Source organism: Rissa tridactyla, chromosome 6 (assembly GCF_028500815.1).
Source record: "Rissa tridactyla isolate bRisTri1 chromosome 6, bRisTri1.patW.cur.20221130, whole genome shotgun sequence".
NCBI classification, from domain to species: Eukaryota; Metazoa; Chordata; class Aves; order Charadriiformes; family Laridae; genus Rissa; species Rissa tridactyla.
In genome coordinates, this window is record NC_071471.1 from 50,231,531 (window position 1) to 50,247,446 (window position 15,916).

At 39.1% G+C, this 15,916-nt stretch overlaps 1 protein-coding gene across 1 annotated transcript in view; it reads left to right on the plus strand.

Moving 5' to 3' along the window:
• The first annotated feature begins 5,300 nt into the window (after positions 1 to 5,300).
• Positions 5,301 to 15,916, plus strand: part of USP54 (ubiquitin specific peptidase 54) — a 103,356-nt gene continuing 92,740 nt past the window's right edge. Inside the window, exon 1 of the mRNA XM_054205970.1 lies at positions 5,301 to 5,344. The gene's annotated coding sequence lies outside the window, so the exon portion shown is untranslated. The remainder of the gene's footprint in view (positions 5,345 to 15,916) is intronic.

Sequence of the window (15,916 nt, forward strand, 5' to 3'; positions counted from 1 at the left end):
CTGGGCCATAAGTGGAGTGAAGGTCCCAGCTAAGGCTGGTCAGGGCAAGTAAGGGCTATTGGTGCACACAAGGCAATGATACCAAAATGTTTGGGAATTCCAACATAATCACAACAATTATTTGAGCTCTACTGGAGCACGTGGGAAAAAAAAGACTAAATAAAACAGGTCTTTAAGCATGCAGGGAAAGTTAAATACTGTGCAGAAAGAGCACAGTGCTCCCTGGTGGTGTATTTTCAAAGTCCCCACGTACAAGGAAGGCAGCATCATCCAGCAAGTAGGTCAAAGGACGGGGAATACACCCAAAGCTCTCACGGGTTCATAATGTACTGTTGGACAAGAGTTTTTGTCTGTGTGCTCCATTATCCCAAACCCTAAATGAGGATAAAAAGTTGCAATGTGCTTGGAATTAGTATTGTATCACTGCAAATTATTAATAATATTGCTATAATCCATACGTGTAAGCTAAGAGGATCCTTCAATTTTGGTAAATCTGCTTAATGAGGCATATAGGTCTTCTTTTGCCAGTACACCTTCAATCTCAAATCCTGTCAAGCAGGATTTATGTGCTTTTGTTTCTAGTACAAAATGGGAAATACAACACTACATTTTGTAGAACAATTCACACTATAGTCTTGCTGTTTACATAGCTTAAAATACATGCTAGTTTAGTCATTATTCAAAGTAACATTAGAAGTAAGAAAAATCAGTAATCCAAATTGTGCCTTAAAAATAATTAATTTCAGTGAGGCTTGCAGCTACTGTAATCAGGGCAGGAGTTTGTCCAAAATGTTCAAATATTTAAGAGGAAGTAAGTAACTGCTCCTGCTCTTTGTTTTCCTTGGGCTATGATGTAGACTCAGGGGAATCGCCTATGTCAGAGAATTATTTATATTGGAAATAAGAGGATTTTATAAGATTTAATTATAGTGAATTTCCCCCACATACTAGGAGCTACAGAATGGAAACTCAGTCATCTGCTTTTAAGCAGGATCATTGCAGTTAGAGATAAAAAAGAACTAACAAATTATTGAGCCCATCCTCTTGTAAAGGCAGGCTACAGTTCCCTCATAGAGGATGTACTGGATATTAAGCTTATACTCCATGGAACAGCAGCCAAAAATTCATTTCATAGAGAGGGGCTGGCCCATGAAAAACAGATTAGATAGAATTTTCTGACATTCCAATCTTTCATTCAGAACAAAAGTTATTATATTTTTATTTATTAACAGTGTTATTTTTAGGAATATTATTTTACAGTTTCCAAGCTTTGAAATGCTTATCTCATGTAAGGCAACTTGTATGATAAAGAATCCAAGTCATACTGAAAATGTGTAAAAAATAACACCCATGTTTTAATGTAAAAGGAAGGTGTTTAACAAATCTCAGCAATACTGTCCATAAATATGGACTTATGTTATAAATTCTTGTCTGAAGCTATAGCTGATGGCATAAATATTTGGCAGGTAGTAGCACAGTTGGTATGCTTCTCTGTATTGCACAGAAAATCTTCCACTTGACTGCAATGTATTCCTTAGTCAAAGGGTTTGCATCTCACAGTTGTCTCTCTCATGTGAGCAGCTTGCCATTAGTGATGATGATGATATAATTCATACAGCTAACATCTGGGAATTACATTTGATGTTGTTATTGAAAGAGCACTTAGAGGAGATGGCTTTGTCGTTAGGCTTAGTGACTCTCTGAAATAAAAATTGGAACAGTTTCAGGCTGTTGGGAGAATATGGGCTGTGTCTTGTTTGACTTTTTTTTTTAAATCATACTGTGAATACATAAAATTTATTCACTTCTCTTATACAAGATGGCAGGCACCAGACAGACGAGAACCTGAACACGATCATTCTGTTATAGAGCAAAGAGGTCTGCATGTGCCTGTTGCTCCATGGGAAGCGCTGATTTGTGGTGCAAGGCTTGAACATTCACTGCACAAGTTTTTTTTTCCTGCCTAGCTTGTCTGCAAGTATATGTTCTCTTCCACAGACGACTGCCACAGGTGCGATCATCTGGCAAACACCCCACTTCCAAAGGACTGGCCCTTGGCACAACAAGCTGCTGTTATCATTTTTCTGGCAACTTATGGGGTCCACCGCTGCCCATCAGCAGCACATGTGCTGATTTCTCTTGAAAGAGTATCAGAAAAGTTTGCTGGCTCACAGCACATTAGTACATTTATATGCAATCTCATCTATGCCCAAATCCTCAAATTGCAGGTTACAAACTAGTTTAGACAAGTTGCCTGTTCTGTCTTGGAGATGTGCCTGACCAGGACCACAGATAATCAAACAGAATTTGCAGACACAGGCAGAAGCAAGATTGCACACATTTTGTGAAACCCTACAACTTTTGTGAACTGCTGAGTATGTGGGATTTGAGACTATTAATTATATTCATGGCATCATATATCTATTAGTGAAAGTCTCTTCAGCTAATGTAATTAATTAGCAGTGCCTTTATGCTATACCTCTTGCTCTCTATGTGTTTAACACACAGTAAGTGTCATCTTCTCTCTGATGACGATCTGCTTGCAGTACAGCTTAAATGATGCTTTAATGAGTGCAAGTGCTTGCTCAGGTATATATTGTGTTAATTAACACAAGCAGTAAAGGGAAGAGAACTACATAAACCACTTTGAAGCAATGCTCTTAAATGCAGCCTAATCTCCAGTCAGCTTAATAAACAAATTCTCAGATATAAACTCTTCCTTTAATTTTCAATTATACTTTTTAGAAACATTATTTAAATCAAAAATTTTAATGCACATTTTCCAACCTTTTTGAAGAAAACCTGCAGGCTTTTTTGTTTATTTGTTTTGACCTTTTGCTTAACAATAAAAAACACTAAATAGTTTGTGCAAAGTTTGAATTTTAGGTCTGTCTTTCATTTAAAGAAAATTCCGTCCAATGTACTTTCAGAGAGAACTGACACAAATAAATTTGTAGACAGGGACCACTACCCTTTAAAAATAGGAAGAAGTTACAGTTATAGCTCTAGCCAGAGTCATAACGAACATTTGCCTTTCAAAAACCCACAGTGAACAAATAAATGTAAAATAAGGCTAGATTAATTTATGGTTATAAGTTCTTCTTCTAGTGCCAAACCAAAATAACTATTCTTCTTTGTTCTTCTGTCAAGGCTTACTGGAAACACTTATTTTTGGGAAATTTGGACAAGGAATGCACAACCATAGTACGAAAGGCCAACAAAGGTCTCAACTCTTCCCAAGCTCAGATATGAGCCAAGGGCAGCACCACTGTTTTATTCCAGGTCCCTGCATTTGTAGATGGGGAGAAAAAAACATACAAGGAGGGCACTAACAGCATTGGAAAAGGCTCCCACTAAGCAATGCTTTACTTGTACTCCAAAACATCCCTCTACACAAAAGGGTAAATAAGGACTCTGCAGACTTCCCCTTCTTACTGAGGGAAGCTCCTGCCTTAAGCAACAATCTCATTACACATCATGCACTGCAGGGAAAACAAAGTGGCCCCTGGAAGGAGAAACAAACAAATGAGAAACTTTCTGCTGGCCAGCCTAAGGACAACCTATGGGCCTTATTGCACAGGACCTCCCCTGCTCACAGATGCTATACAAATTCAATTACACTGAAGAGTGCTTTAGTCAAACTCCACAGCGCCTGACTCAGATGAGTAATTACTTCCATATTCTATTATAAAAACAGCCATACTTTAACGGGCCTGAAGCTAGCATGGATTCAGGGCTTCATTATATCTACTATCTCTAAATGTTTCTCTTAATTATCTCTGGTCCCTAAGAGAGGATTGAGGCCTTCCTCATTTGCTCTCTCTCCCAGTACAACTGGCTTTATTCCCAAAGCAAAAGACTGAAATGGGATGGGAAGCCACAACAAGTAAACAAGCATTCTTCCAAAGGCACAAACTTTTTTTGGGGTATTATTGTAGCGGTGTTAGAAATGCTACATTAACAGCAGCAGCACAAACAGTATTGCAGACACCTGTATATACAAACAGTATGTTTTAAGTGTTTGCTCTGGGCAGAACAAGAGGTAGTCCCAGTCCTTCAGGCATACCACTGACGGTATACCTGAATTATCAGAAATACATCTTTCAGATACAGAACATTATGCATCAACTCACTTCTTGTATGTAAAGATGGGGTTCAACAACTGGATAAAAAGAACTTCCTCCACAACTTACGGAGCTGGTGGCACTCCTTTAAGGACTGTTGCAAAAGGCATATCTCTAAGATGTTGGGAACACTGAAATACAAGGGCAGAAAAGAAAGTGTGTTAGCCCTCATATCTTCATTGTTCAGTCTGAGCAATTAATTACATTGTTTATCCAGGCTGCTAGCACTGAGATACCAACTGCTCATGGAAATGTCAGTCCCCCAGTAATCTCCAGGCTCTCTCTACACACATGATCCGGAATTCACAGGAAAGGACACACTTATTTCCGTGGGCTTGAAAAGTGTTTCTTGGATACCAGCAAAAATACTGCTACTCCAGAATTAACATTATTACCAGCACTCTGCAATGGTGACAGGAAAATCACATACTGCAATGTGCAGATCATGCAGTTCAGGGAATGTGAGTTAATAATTTCATACACTGCCTAGTAGTCAGAAAATCAAAATACAAATTTGTAGATTTTATTTGAATTTTCCTAGATCCTGAGATGGCCTAATTCACACCTGAAGTACTTGGACAGATGATGAACCTAACATGTTATGGGTCTAACCTGTGAGGAAACCCAGCTCTCGCATAAACTACAAGTAAACTTTGCTAGATATGAATGTATTGGACTGTTATTTGGCTCCAGCCATATCCCACAGCCATCACAGCCTGTACTTTGCAATTGTCCCTACCTGGCAAGCCTCGACCCCTGCCACCTTTGCAGATCGGGACTCAGGCAGCCACACACCCCCAGAATTATTCCTAGCTACGGCCTGGCTTCAGGCTGGGCCTGGGGAAGAGCTCTACAGTCTGCCGCCTAACGAGGGGGCTGGTTAAACACACCGGAGACCTCTCGCCCCTTCTGGGACGGGACATCGGGTTAGGCCGACTGCCCTCTGAGACGCCCCCACCCAGGGTAGGGCTGCCCTGCACTGAGGGAACGAGAAATGGCGGTGGAGATACCAGACCAGCCCGAAGCTGGCCGTGCTCCCTCAGCCCTCTCGCGAGAGGAGGCGCCCCCCGCCGCCAGCGGCGCGGCCCGCGGCTCTCGCGGGAAGATGGCGCCTCTCGCGAGAGGCGGCGGCCGCGGCTGCCCGTAGCTATAGCAGCGGGGGATGAGGGCGGTCTAGGGGAGGGGACGTTGCGCTCCGCGGCGGGACTCGATGCCGGCAGGTAGGGACTTACTGAACCGCCGCTGTGTTTTCCCCTTGTGCCGGGTCCCGCTGCGGCTGTCTGGAGCTGTCCTGAGCCGGGCGGCAGTGGGGCCGTGGCTCCGGCGGTGGGGCGGGAGGGCTCGATTCCCTCAGCGGCACGGGCGGGCTGGGCGAGCGGCCGGGGCAGCCTGTACCGCGGGGCTGTCAGCGGCAGGGTCCTTGAGGGGCGCGGCGGGAACCTCGGATCCACCGCTCTGGGTAATGCTTAGGGCTTCTTTCCTCCCGTCCCGTCCCCTCAGGGAAAACACCAACCCAGCCGTTAACCGGTTGCTCGCTCCGTGAGCCCGGAGGCCCGCCGGCGGCTCTCCCAGCTCTCTAGAGCGCTGCAGCCCCGTGTGCCCGCACGGCCTGGCCCTAGCCCACGCGTGGGTAGGCTGCGGCCGGCAGCCGTTCGGTGCTGAGGTTCCGCCGGGGCCCCCGGGGCCTGACCTCCGGCGTGGTTGTCGGTGAAGGGCCCCCCTGCCTGCCTCAGCTGGAGCAGAGGGACGGAGCAGCAGGTACGGGAAAAGGGATACGGGATGCTAAAAAGGCCCTTTGTCAGCAGGGACCTTTGAAATTAGCATCGCTGACGCTGTAGTGTCAGTATATTTAACTGACATCTAACAACTTATGTTGTTATATGTAAATAACGCAGATGCGATCAACTGCCATTAAAAGTTAAAGTTGTATCGAAGCTGTTGGTTAGAAGAAGCCATTCGGTTATAGTATTACATGTACTATGCCGGTCCAAGATAGGCAAAAGCATGTGCTTTTTTTTTTTTAATAAAAAAAAAGCAGAAGCTGTTTGCTTTTCCAGGACCTGATCCCGCTTGAGACCCTTCATTCAGTGGGAGGATTATAAGTGAGGATTCATGAGAATTACAGCCCTAAATTGAAACCACAACAATATACACCTTCTGCTTTCAAAAAAAGTTTCAGACACAATGGCTTTCTGGTCTTTCAGCTCTGTGAAGTTGTTGTGAGTATTGTAGTGGCTGACTGTGCGTGTGAAAAGAATTCAAAGAGCTTTTCAGATTTCAGGACAAATTCTGAGTGTTATAACCATGGAAAAAATACGCATGTGAAATGGGAGGAAAAATAGTTGTGGAATTTCTCATGCAGTTTGAAAGAAAGAAGTATGTACTGAAAACAAACCTCTAAGCTTGTGCTGCTCTTCAGACTTGAAAATCTACAACTGAAAGGTTATGTGCTGCAATATACTTGAATAGCAGTGTTGGAAAACAATAGCAACATAGATAGTCTTGTGCTTGTTTGCAGAGGGAAAGAAAGTACTGCTGTGCTGAGAACTAAACTGGTGAGGTAATACATAACTTGAACAAAATAATTACCAAAAATGTATTATGGACTACAAAAAATTTGAATGAGCCTTTTGAAATCTGTTTTCATTTAGGAAGTAAGAGAAATAATTATAATTTCACTAGATGGGATACTCTTTAAATTCTATTCGAGTGCCTAATCAAGAGTATATCTAATCAAGCATGCTGCATATCATTCAGACTGAATTAAGTGGGCGCCTTTTCTTTTTCTTTTTTTTTTTTTTTTTTTTTTTTTCTCACCTGGGTGATGCCAGCCAGGAAGCCTTTTACTACGCTGTTCTTGGGGTGAGGTGAGGGGGAAAAGTGAACTTGATTTGTCCAGTACAGACAAAGTTACAGTTATCTCAGAGAATTTATAAATTTTGCTTTCTTTATGCTAGTGACATCTTTAAAAAGCATTTCAGTTCATTTCTTTCAGTTGTTGCAGGTAAAAATTATGTCAGTTCTTCTTTCTGTTCTGGGTTAACAGTCTATTTTGAGACTGTAGTCACGAGTTCATTAAAAAGGATAATGGGAATTTAAATCCTTCTTTATCCAGTCCTGGTGATGTTATTAGGCATTAAGCCTTCTTATGCGAATTTTCATGGAGAGTACATAGAAGAGAAAGTGTGTTTATTTCTCATTCTGTGGAGTTTCAAAAACGTTACGTAGGGATGAAAGAATAGTGGCAGAGCTCTTAGGTATCACATTATTGTAGTTACAGTAGGTTCTGTCCACACTAATCAGAATTTAGTCTCTGTTGTGTTTGAGTGCTCTATAAACATATCTATATAAAGAACAGTTGTGGCTGTCCCAAATGTCTTTTGATGCAACTCTGCAAAATGCAGCAGGTGATATAAAAAGGAAACTGAGGCAGGAAGATGAAAGAATTAATAACAAATCACAGCTATTCTTTTTTTAAAACTGCTTGTGTTACTGTTCAGAACCAATAAAAGTCTAAGTCTTATAATAAACGTCCCTATTGGCACCTGTAGAACTTATTAGTCTTTTCATTTCTCTCATGTTAAATTTAAATCCCTTACACATCCTTTAGTTTCCTAACATATGTTCCACCCACATTTATTCAAACAGTTTATTTTAATTTGTTCTCTGAAATACTCCGCTTCTTGCCTTTGTCTAAACTTTTGCCTTTTAGCAGTCACCATTCCAAAGTTATTGTGTATTTCTGTCACTGAAGGTCATTTCCTAGCACAGCTTTGCAGAGTTTGATGGCAGAGAGGAGTAGCAAGAAATCTTGTTACTGACTGTCAAGGAATTTTGATCATCTTGCATGGATCTCTCTATTGTTAACTGCTACTTAAGTAATAGGTAGTCTTTAATCTTTAAGATTTTGCCTTCATCTGTAGGCAGCCCCCTTTCCTAGGCTTGCACCCTGTGTGTAAGACTGCTAGGAGGAGCCATCTTCTGGCTGCAGCCTGACCACTTTCAAAGGCAAGTGACACAGTCTATAGGTCTCTTATTGTGTCTCTTGACACGCAAGTTTACTATATGCAGTTTATTGCTTCTTTTGTCTTCGTTATGTCACTCGATGCATGGGTTTCCTCTTCTTTGACCTGAGAAAATTAAAAGGTTTGGGTGGATCTCACCCACCATTGTCTATGGGACACAGGACTAGTGTTTGGCCAAACTAGGGCATCACTTGCCTATGCTACTCTGATTTTATAGCAATAGACTACATGTCAGCTCAGTCATTCAGCTTACTGAACTTATGTGCAATCATTCAGTTGTGAAGTTAACCTGTTGTGGCTTTCCTAAAGTTACAGTAGGTATTCTATTTCTGGAGTTGTTGGAAAAGGAAGGAGAAACTTCAGTATGTTATCAACACCTTAGTAAAACCCAAGGAACCCACAAGGAAAGTGGGAGGCTCTTAAGTTATTTTTTCCATGCTTTCCAAGATTTGTGAGCTGTATGTCTTCTGTTGTAGTTTTAAATGTTAGAAGTGATGTTTCGTGTTCATACAGTGGAAAACTTCCAGTAGATTGTGTTTTCTAGTGCCCTAAACATGTGAAGTAAAGGTGATCTTGAAAGATGCTGTATTAAAACTTGCTGTCTCTATTCACTTCTGTAGCGTTTATCACTTGGTAAAATGGAGAACTGTGGTACCTGCAGAGCATTTGCTGTGACTGTTGCCAAACTATTAAGAGGCAAAGGAAGAGGCTAGACTTACAGTTTTGAGGCTTAAAACCGTTTTTGTTCAAATCATGAAAGCATCCAGAAAGTTATGTGCTGTTATGGACTAATCTGTACATTTTCTGTCTAACATTTATGACGAAATACTGTAGAAACATGACTTCTCCAGTATAATTCATAGTAACTTGTAAATAAATCAGTTTCTGAATTAAACCCATCTGCAGGGAATACAATTCTTAAGCATTGCTGCTACAAGTGGTGTTTGAACATTTTCGCTACAAATACATCATGACAACATGGATATTAAATTTTACATTCCTTTTATAGAGCACTGTGAACATTTTCGTCAAAACCTTCAGCCTTATGAAAGGCATCTTTGAACAAGATATCGAAAGAAATCTTTACCAGCACTGTGAAATTTCATTTTGAAAAACCTCATAGTGGTGTTTCTTCTTTCTTGTCTTCTTTCTTTAGTACCAGAAAACCTGAAAGCTTTGTACTGGTACAGAGGTAATTATAATCGGATATCTGAGAGGAAGAAGTAATCTTTATGCACAGAATGATATGCTGTGCTACTGGTGGTGTAATTTTCACTGTTCCTCTGGCACTCTCTCTAGGTCCTGGTCTGGAGATGGTGCCCGAGGAGTAAGAGATTACTTTTGTCTCTGTTCAATTTTTTGTTACTTTGCTGAGGTGAAGTTGTTTTCAGGAGTGCAAATTGCAATGGTGAATTTTCAGTTTGATGGGAACTGGACTGAGCCTGACAAATCAATTTGCAAAGGCCAGAGCTGTCAGATGATAATAGCTTGCCTTCATTACCCACCAGTTTAGGTTTGAACCAATGACCTAGAGGTGAAAAGCTCAGTATTGCATTACCGATCCTCTGATCTATCCATATGTTCTCTTGCTTAAAGTCCCTGTAGTCCTCTTAAACAGAACATGCAGTAAATATTGAGCATCGTTTGCACTTGTAAATACTAGAACAGTGTCCATTCCAATTGTCTGCTGTGCCTGTGAGGACACGGAAGTTAAATATAGCAACAATTGCTTACACTCTCTTGCTTTCCATGAGAAACCCTCGTACAAATCTAACCATATGGCAAAGCCCAGCATTATCTTAAAACCATTAACGAAGAACCTATTGCTACCATTAACATGAAAATGAATCCACAGCTCTAAGTAGTGTACTGGGAGTTATTAATAACCTCAGGCTGCTGCTAAGAAAATGAACTTAAATGAAATATCATTAGGAGCTGAGTCATCCCACCAACACTTCTGCATGTTGTATCCAGGTTTGTATGTATCTATGGAAGCCTTTTCAGAGCATATTATCATTATTGCATGTCTACTTTGTTTGTTCTTCATTGAGTATCTTCATTGTGCTCAATGGTTTAAAAAGCGTAATGGAAAATGATTTCCATGGATTTCATAAATTAGATTCAGCAAAATATTTGAAATAAGCTGATAGGAGCGCATAATCCATTTTCCCATTCGTTCTGAGGTAAGATGTTTCTAGGCAACCTACTTAGCAGGAGGAGGTCAAGAAATGTAAATACATGTCCAAGTTATTCTCAGTTTGTGAGGCTATTAAAACAAGTTACTGCTTGCAGGTCATAGTTTCTGTGAGCTGCAGAAATAATAAAATTTACATTTGTATGTATTTGGATTGTCTTTTTATCTCCTTATCCCTCCTCCTCCAGTCCTTAATCCCATTCTCCTCCATAACAAGGGACAGTGCTGTAGATAGTCTGTACTGATTGACCTGCTGCCAAATCAAATATATGAGATGAATTTTCCTCCTTTCCCCTCACTGAAAGTGCAAATTGGGTCTTTTTCCTCTACCTGACCATCAATTTTCATGTAGTCTATAGGAACATAATTATTTTTGAGATCTCTGTGGTTTTTATTTCAGAATGTTGAAAATTGGCCAACTGATTCAAAAGGTGTTGGAAGAAAACTGATTTTGGTCAGATGCTTCTGTGGGCAATAGAAATAATTTGCTGCCTAGTTACTAATGAAACGAGGCTTATGATCATGCTGTCCGATGTATCCTTGGTCCCATTTGTTTTCTCCCCCTTTTTCAGTTAGAGCACCCCACTTAGAGCAGTATCTTTCTTTTTAGCAAAGCATTTCTGGTATACAGGATGCGATCCATATCTGTTTTGTCATTTTTTTTTCCCACTCCTTTGATTGCGCTGCACTGATTTCCCAGTGGTTCTGTCATTAAAAGCAAAATGATTGAATTCTCAGGGGGTTTTTTGAGAATTGGAGAAATCAGGTTTTTAAAACTCGTAGATATAAATTGTGAATGTTTCCTTCTTTTGAACGTCTCTCCAAGCTTGAAATGATACCATTTTATGTCGCAGATAAGACTTCAGTGAATTGTGGTTGGCTGTAAAAGTGTGACAGAACGTGAACCCCGGTGATCTTTTTTGCTTAATTGTTTTGCAATAGGCCCTGACTTGTTACGTTCTGCCATAATTGATTTGATGCGTGGATATGGTCAAGCTTGCAGTCCTTGAGTTTGAAGGCTAGAAGCCTGGCTTTTGGAATGGCTTTCCCTTGTCGTCTTTTATAGCTCCAAAAATTCAGACAGTTAAAGCTCAGCTACTTTCCTATACTGTTTAAATCGGAACAGTTAATGTGGGTTTATAGTAGATGTCTATTTTTAAAATGTAGTCAAGCTTACAAAATGGTATAAACACTTTTTGGCACAAAGGTAGTTTGTTTTTTTGAGTTATGTACATTGCAAATAAGCAGTAAGTAATTGCTGGTTCAAAGGTTAATAATGCTAAAGACGGAAGTAGGTAGGATGAACTATAATAATGATTGCATATTAATGTCTTATCTAGAATTCTTTTTTATGGTACAGTTTGGCTCACCAAAACTTATACAGAAGTATACGCTGCATACTGTGTGTGTGGGGAAGGGAACAGTTCGCATATGAGAAGCCTATAGGGAATCAAGGGGAAAAAAGCTTTTTCTTTTGCCCTTTTTTTTTTTTTTTTGCTTTTTTTTCCTGCTATCTTAATGAAATTTGTTACGGCATTTTACACTCTTGAGTAAAGTCCAGCTAGCTTGTTCTTTTCTAATAGTTGGTAAAATGTAAATCAGTACTTTGTAGTAGGTAATGTTTGGTGCATGCAATTCCTATGTTTTTATTTTTAAAAAATGGTATGCGATTTGTTACATTTTGACTTTTGAAAATAATGAATGGACTAAAAATATGTAAGAGTGATTCAGACGTGGGAGACTGTTTGAAGAGGAGGAATCTTCTGTAAGTATTTCCACAAAATGTTAAAATAAATGTATTTTAGGAAACAGTTAATCCATAAAGTGTGTCACAAAGCAGAGGATAGCAAAAGACTTTCTGATCCTCCAGCTGGTATTCCCAGTAAAATGAACTTATAAATGGATCAATAAACAACAGCTAATGCATCTCAGCATATCGGTACATGAGCTGTACTGTTACACGGAAACAAGTTAATGTCCTCACTGGCTCTGCATGTTATTCAAGAAAATAGGTCATGGTGGGGGAAAGGGAGGGAAAATTTAAAAAAAAAAAAGGGGGGGGGGGAAAAGTGTTGATTATATACTTTACCTGTTCCCTGAAACTCTTCCATTATACTGTACCTGAGGCATGCTAATAAATAGACAGCAAAGCTTCATAAAACTTGTGATTAGTGAACTGCAGCATTCTCTGTGATCTCTATTATGGACACTGTTATGCACAGCAAATCTATACAGTACTTATATTGTAATAGATGATATCTGGGGAGTTTATATATATACTTTTGAAGTATGTTAAAAAAAGGCGTTGCCAACAAACCCAAATCCTTTGATTATGGATGCCTCATAGATTTTTAAATTTAGGTTTGTATATTTTTCTCAAAGAGAACCAGGAAAGAATGCTGCAGTGTGAGCTTGGCAGTGCTGCAGGATGAACGACAGTTTTTATTGAAAGTGTTGGTTTGGTTTTAAGGTGCTCCTAATTTGTTTAAATTCTTGAAGCTAGACAACTTCCACAAATTTTTCAGCAAAGCTTTTTAAAACATTATTTTAGACATTTCTCTTGAAATGCATTGTTTCAGGAGAGGATGGGTAAGGAGAGAATGTAATTTTCCTGTTAGCAAAAAGGTTTTATATTATCTTCTTTTAGATAGCTGGGTTTAAGACTGTTGGTTTGATATGGAAATAGCCATCTTTTGAGAAGAAATACATTCTGTAGTGCAAATGTGTTTTCTTAAAGGGATCTTCCTTTTGGGAAGAGATAGAAAGGTAGTTTAATTAATTTAGTAATGTATTTCTTCTGTCAGTCCATTTACATTTGTTAATAATTATAGCAGTCATATTCAGCAGTATAATTATCACATAAATTAAGCTATTTACCGCCTCTCCGTTGTGTTTCTCTCTGTTCAGTTTTTGCTTGTCATGGGTTCTCCTCTGCCTGTTTGTTTGGTATCGCAGCTGCAGCGTGGAAGGGTACCTGGGCAGTTCCACTGTATTCAAGTCTTGCTCTGGTAGGAACTGGCAGTGTTCATAGGCGGAAGATGGTAACGTCTTGTTATTTCTACCAGAAGAGAGAGCTTCTCAGGCTTAAGGATAAAGAGTGACATTTTCAAGTTGAAGTTGTTTTTTCTGACTGTGTAGCTCCAGGAATGTTTCTAGGCAGAAGCAGCAGTACTAGCAAGATCTTATTTTTCAGGATTATTCCGCAAAGGAATACGTGAGGTTTTGTGAGAGAAACTGTGGAAAATGTATGACTGTTGCAGTGTCATGCCCAACTGAATTGCTTCATTCTGCTGTGAAAAATATTACTTCAAGTATCAATTACAAAATTATATAACTTTTTTTTCCTCTGATAAGGAGTATATGTACTGTTTTGCAGGAGTTAGGATTGATATGTCATTTATCAATAAATTTTAACCTTTGATATATTTTATCTCATGTATGCATAGTAAATAAATGAAAAAAAAAAAAAGTAAAATTGTTTGCACAAGAATCCAGAGCCTAAAATAAGATTTCTAATTAATCCTGAACTCTTTAAACATCTTCTGATGATTTTTTTAATTTGGATTTTCATAGCAGAAAGCATTAAATACTAATTTGTTTTAGTATAGTTTTACTTCAAATTTAGCCGTCTCTGGCAGGTCTGAAAATGCTAGCTGTAGTGGTTATTTCCTCATTTTTCTACCCTCCCACTTCATTTTGATGGTATAAATTAAAAAATTGCAACAATATTCCAGATTGTTCCTGGGCTTTTTTTCTCCAGCTTGTCTGGAATTCATTTGAGTAATGACATGAGTGCCAAATGCCGGGGCCCATATTGTTATCCAAAGATGTGAAGGAATTATGATATTCATCTTGTCTGTAATTGCGAATGGCCTTGAGTATTAATAACATCCAAATTTCAATAATTACTTCAATAAAACAATGGAAGTGTTTTTGAGGCGAACTCTGAGAATTTTCAGTGGCAATTCCTTGTTTTCTACATATTAAATTTTCACTACTTCGTGAGATGCTGGCCTGTTGCGCTGATCTGGAAGTGCCAGTAAGTCTCCGTTTTTATATAGGACGTAATAATGTTTTCATTTGTCCAGTCATATTAATGTCCCCGTTCGCTTTGTGAAAATCACTCATAAATAAGCAGTAGGAACTTTCATCATGAAGCATGTGAAGGATGTTATAAATTTGTGGACGTAAATTAAAACAAGAAAGGTTCCAACTGATTGTAAGGAAGACTGTTTTTTTTTTTTTACTCCATTAGGACAGTCATGCATTTGAATGAGAGGCAGCACAGTTTCCATCCTTAGAGGATTTTAAGACCCAACTGGGTAAAACCCTGAGCAACCTGATCTGACCTTTTGGTTGTGCTTAGAGCATGAGGTTAGACTAGAAGCCTCCTCTGAGGTCCTTTCTAGCCTCAGTTATTCTGTGATTCTGAGTTACTTGTTGATCGCTCTCATCTTCTTCAGCATTCTTTGTTCTGAACGGCATGAGCTGATCATTTGGAATGCTCAGTAAATTCCTTCAGTAAGAGTGGCATCACACGAGACTGAAGAATTAGAAGCATCAACTCTGGAAGAAAAGGAGTGCAGAGAAATTGTTCTCCAATTGTCCTGAGAAGCGGCTGAGGCTGTGGACATGTTAACACCTGCTTTGAAGAATATTTCTGTGAAGATTTGGTATAGATCAAGCCATTTTCCTAAGAGGGCTTAACCAAACTATGAAATACTATGTTCCAGATTTTAATAAATTATGGAGGAACTTGACTAAGCAAACACTAATTTTTGTGCAAGAAATAGAGGATTCTGACACATATTGCAAAACATTCAGAACAGATTCTAGCTGTTGGTAGGATATAGCATAACTTAGATATAATGCACATAAGAAGAATTTGAGCAAGGGAGCCAGCACACTCTTTCTCCTGATGAAACTGAGACAAAACTTCAGACCTACCAGACGAGTTTAGCAGATTTACCAGATTTGTTTTTAAGCAGGAAGTCACCAAAGCACCATATAATGTGCCTGTTGCTGAGCTTGTTGCTTCAACTAAATTTTTTTTTTCTCATTTTTTTTTGTTGTTGTTACTGATATAAACAAAGACAGAAAGAGGCCAAAAATAAATTTTGTTTAATTGCAGTCAGCTGGTACGCAGACTGAACTGCATAAATCTTTCTAAAAGAATAGCATTGTCAGTTACTTTTCAGTCTTTTAGAAGAAAGAAATGATGCATTTAGATTTTAAAAAAATCTCTTCATGGGAATTTTTTTTTTGAAACTGTGTAAAAAAAATCCTTTTGTCGTCAGAGTTATGTCATGAGAAAGGAAAAATTATAGAAACTATAATTTATGCCTCTATAGTGTAATTAGTATGTTTTTATGAAGAGGTTAATACCTGCTTAAAGTTACAGCGGGGAGGAAGAAATCTTATTTCTCTATCCAGTAGTAATATTTTCTTCATAAAACTGGTCCTAGACTTAACTGAGGTCAGTTTTGATTTAAATACCCATTTTACATTTCAGTGTTATCCTTTGGTGTTGGAGGAAGATCAAACAGTTGATTTTCATTTATGTATTTTTAAGG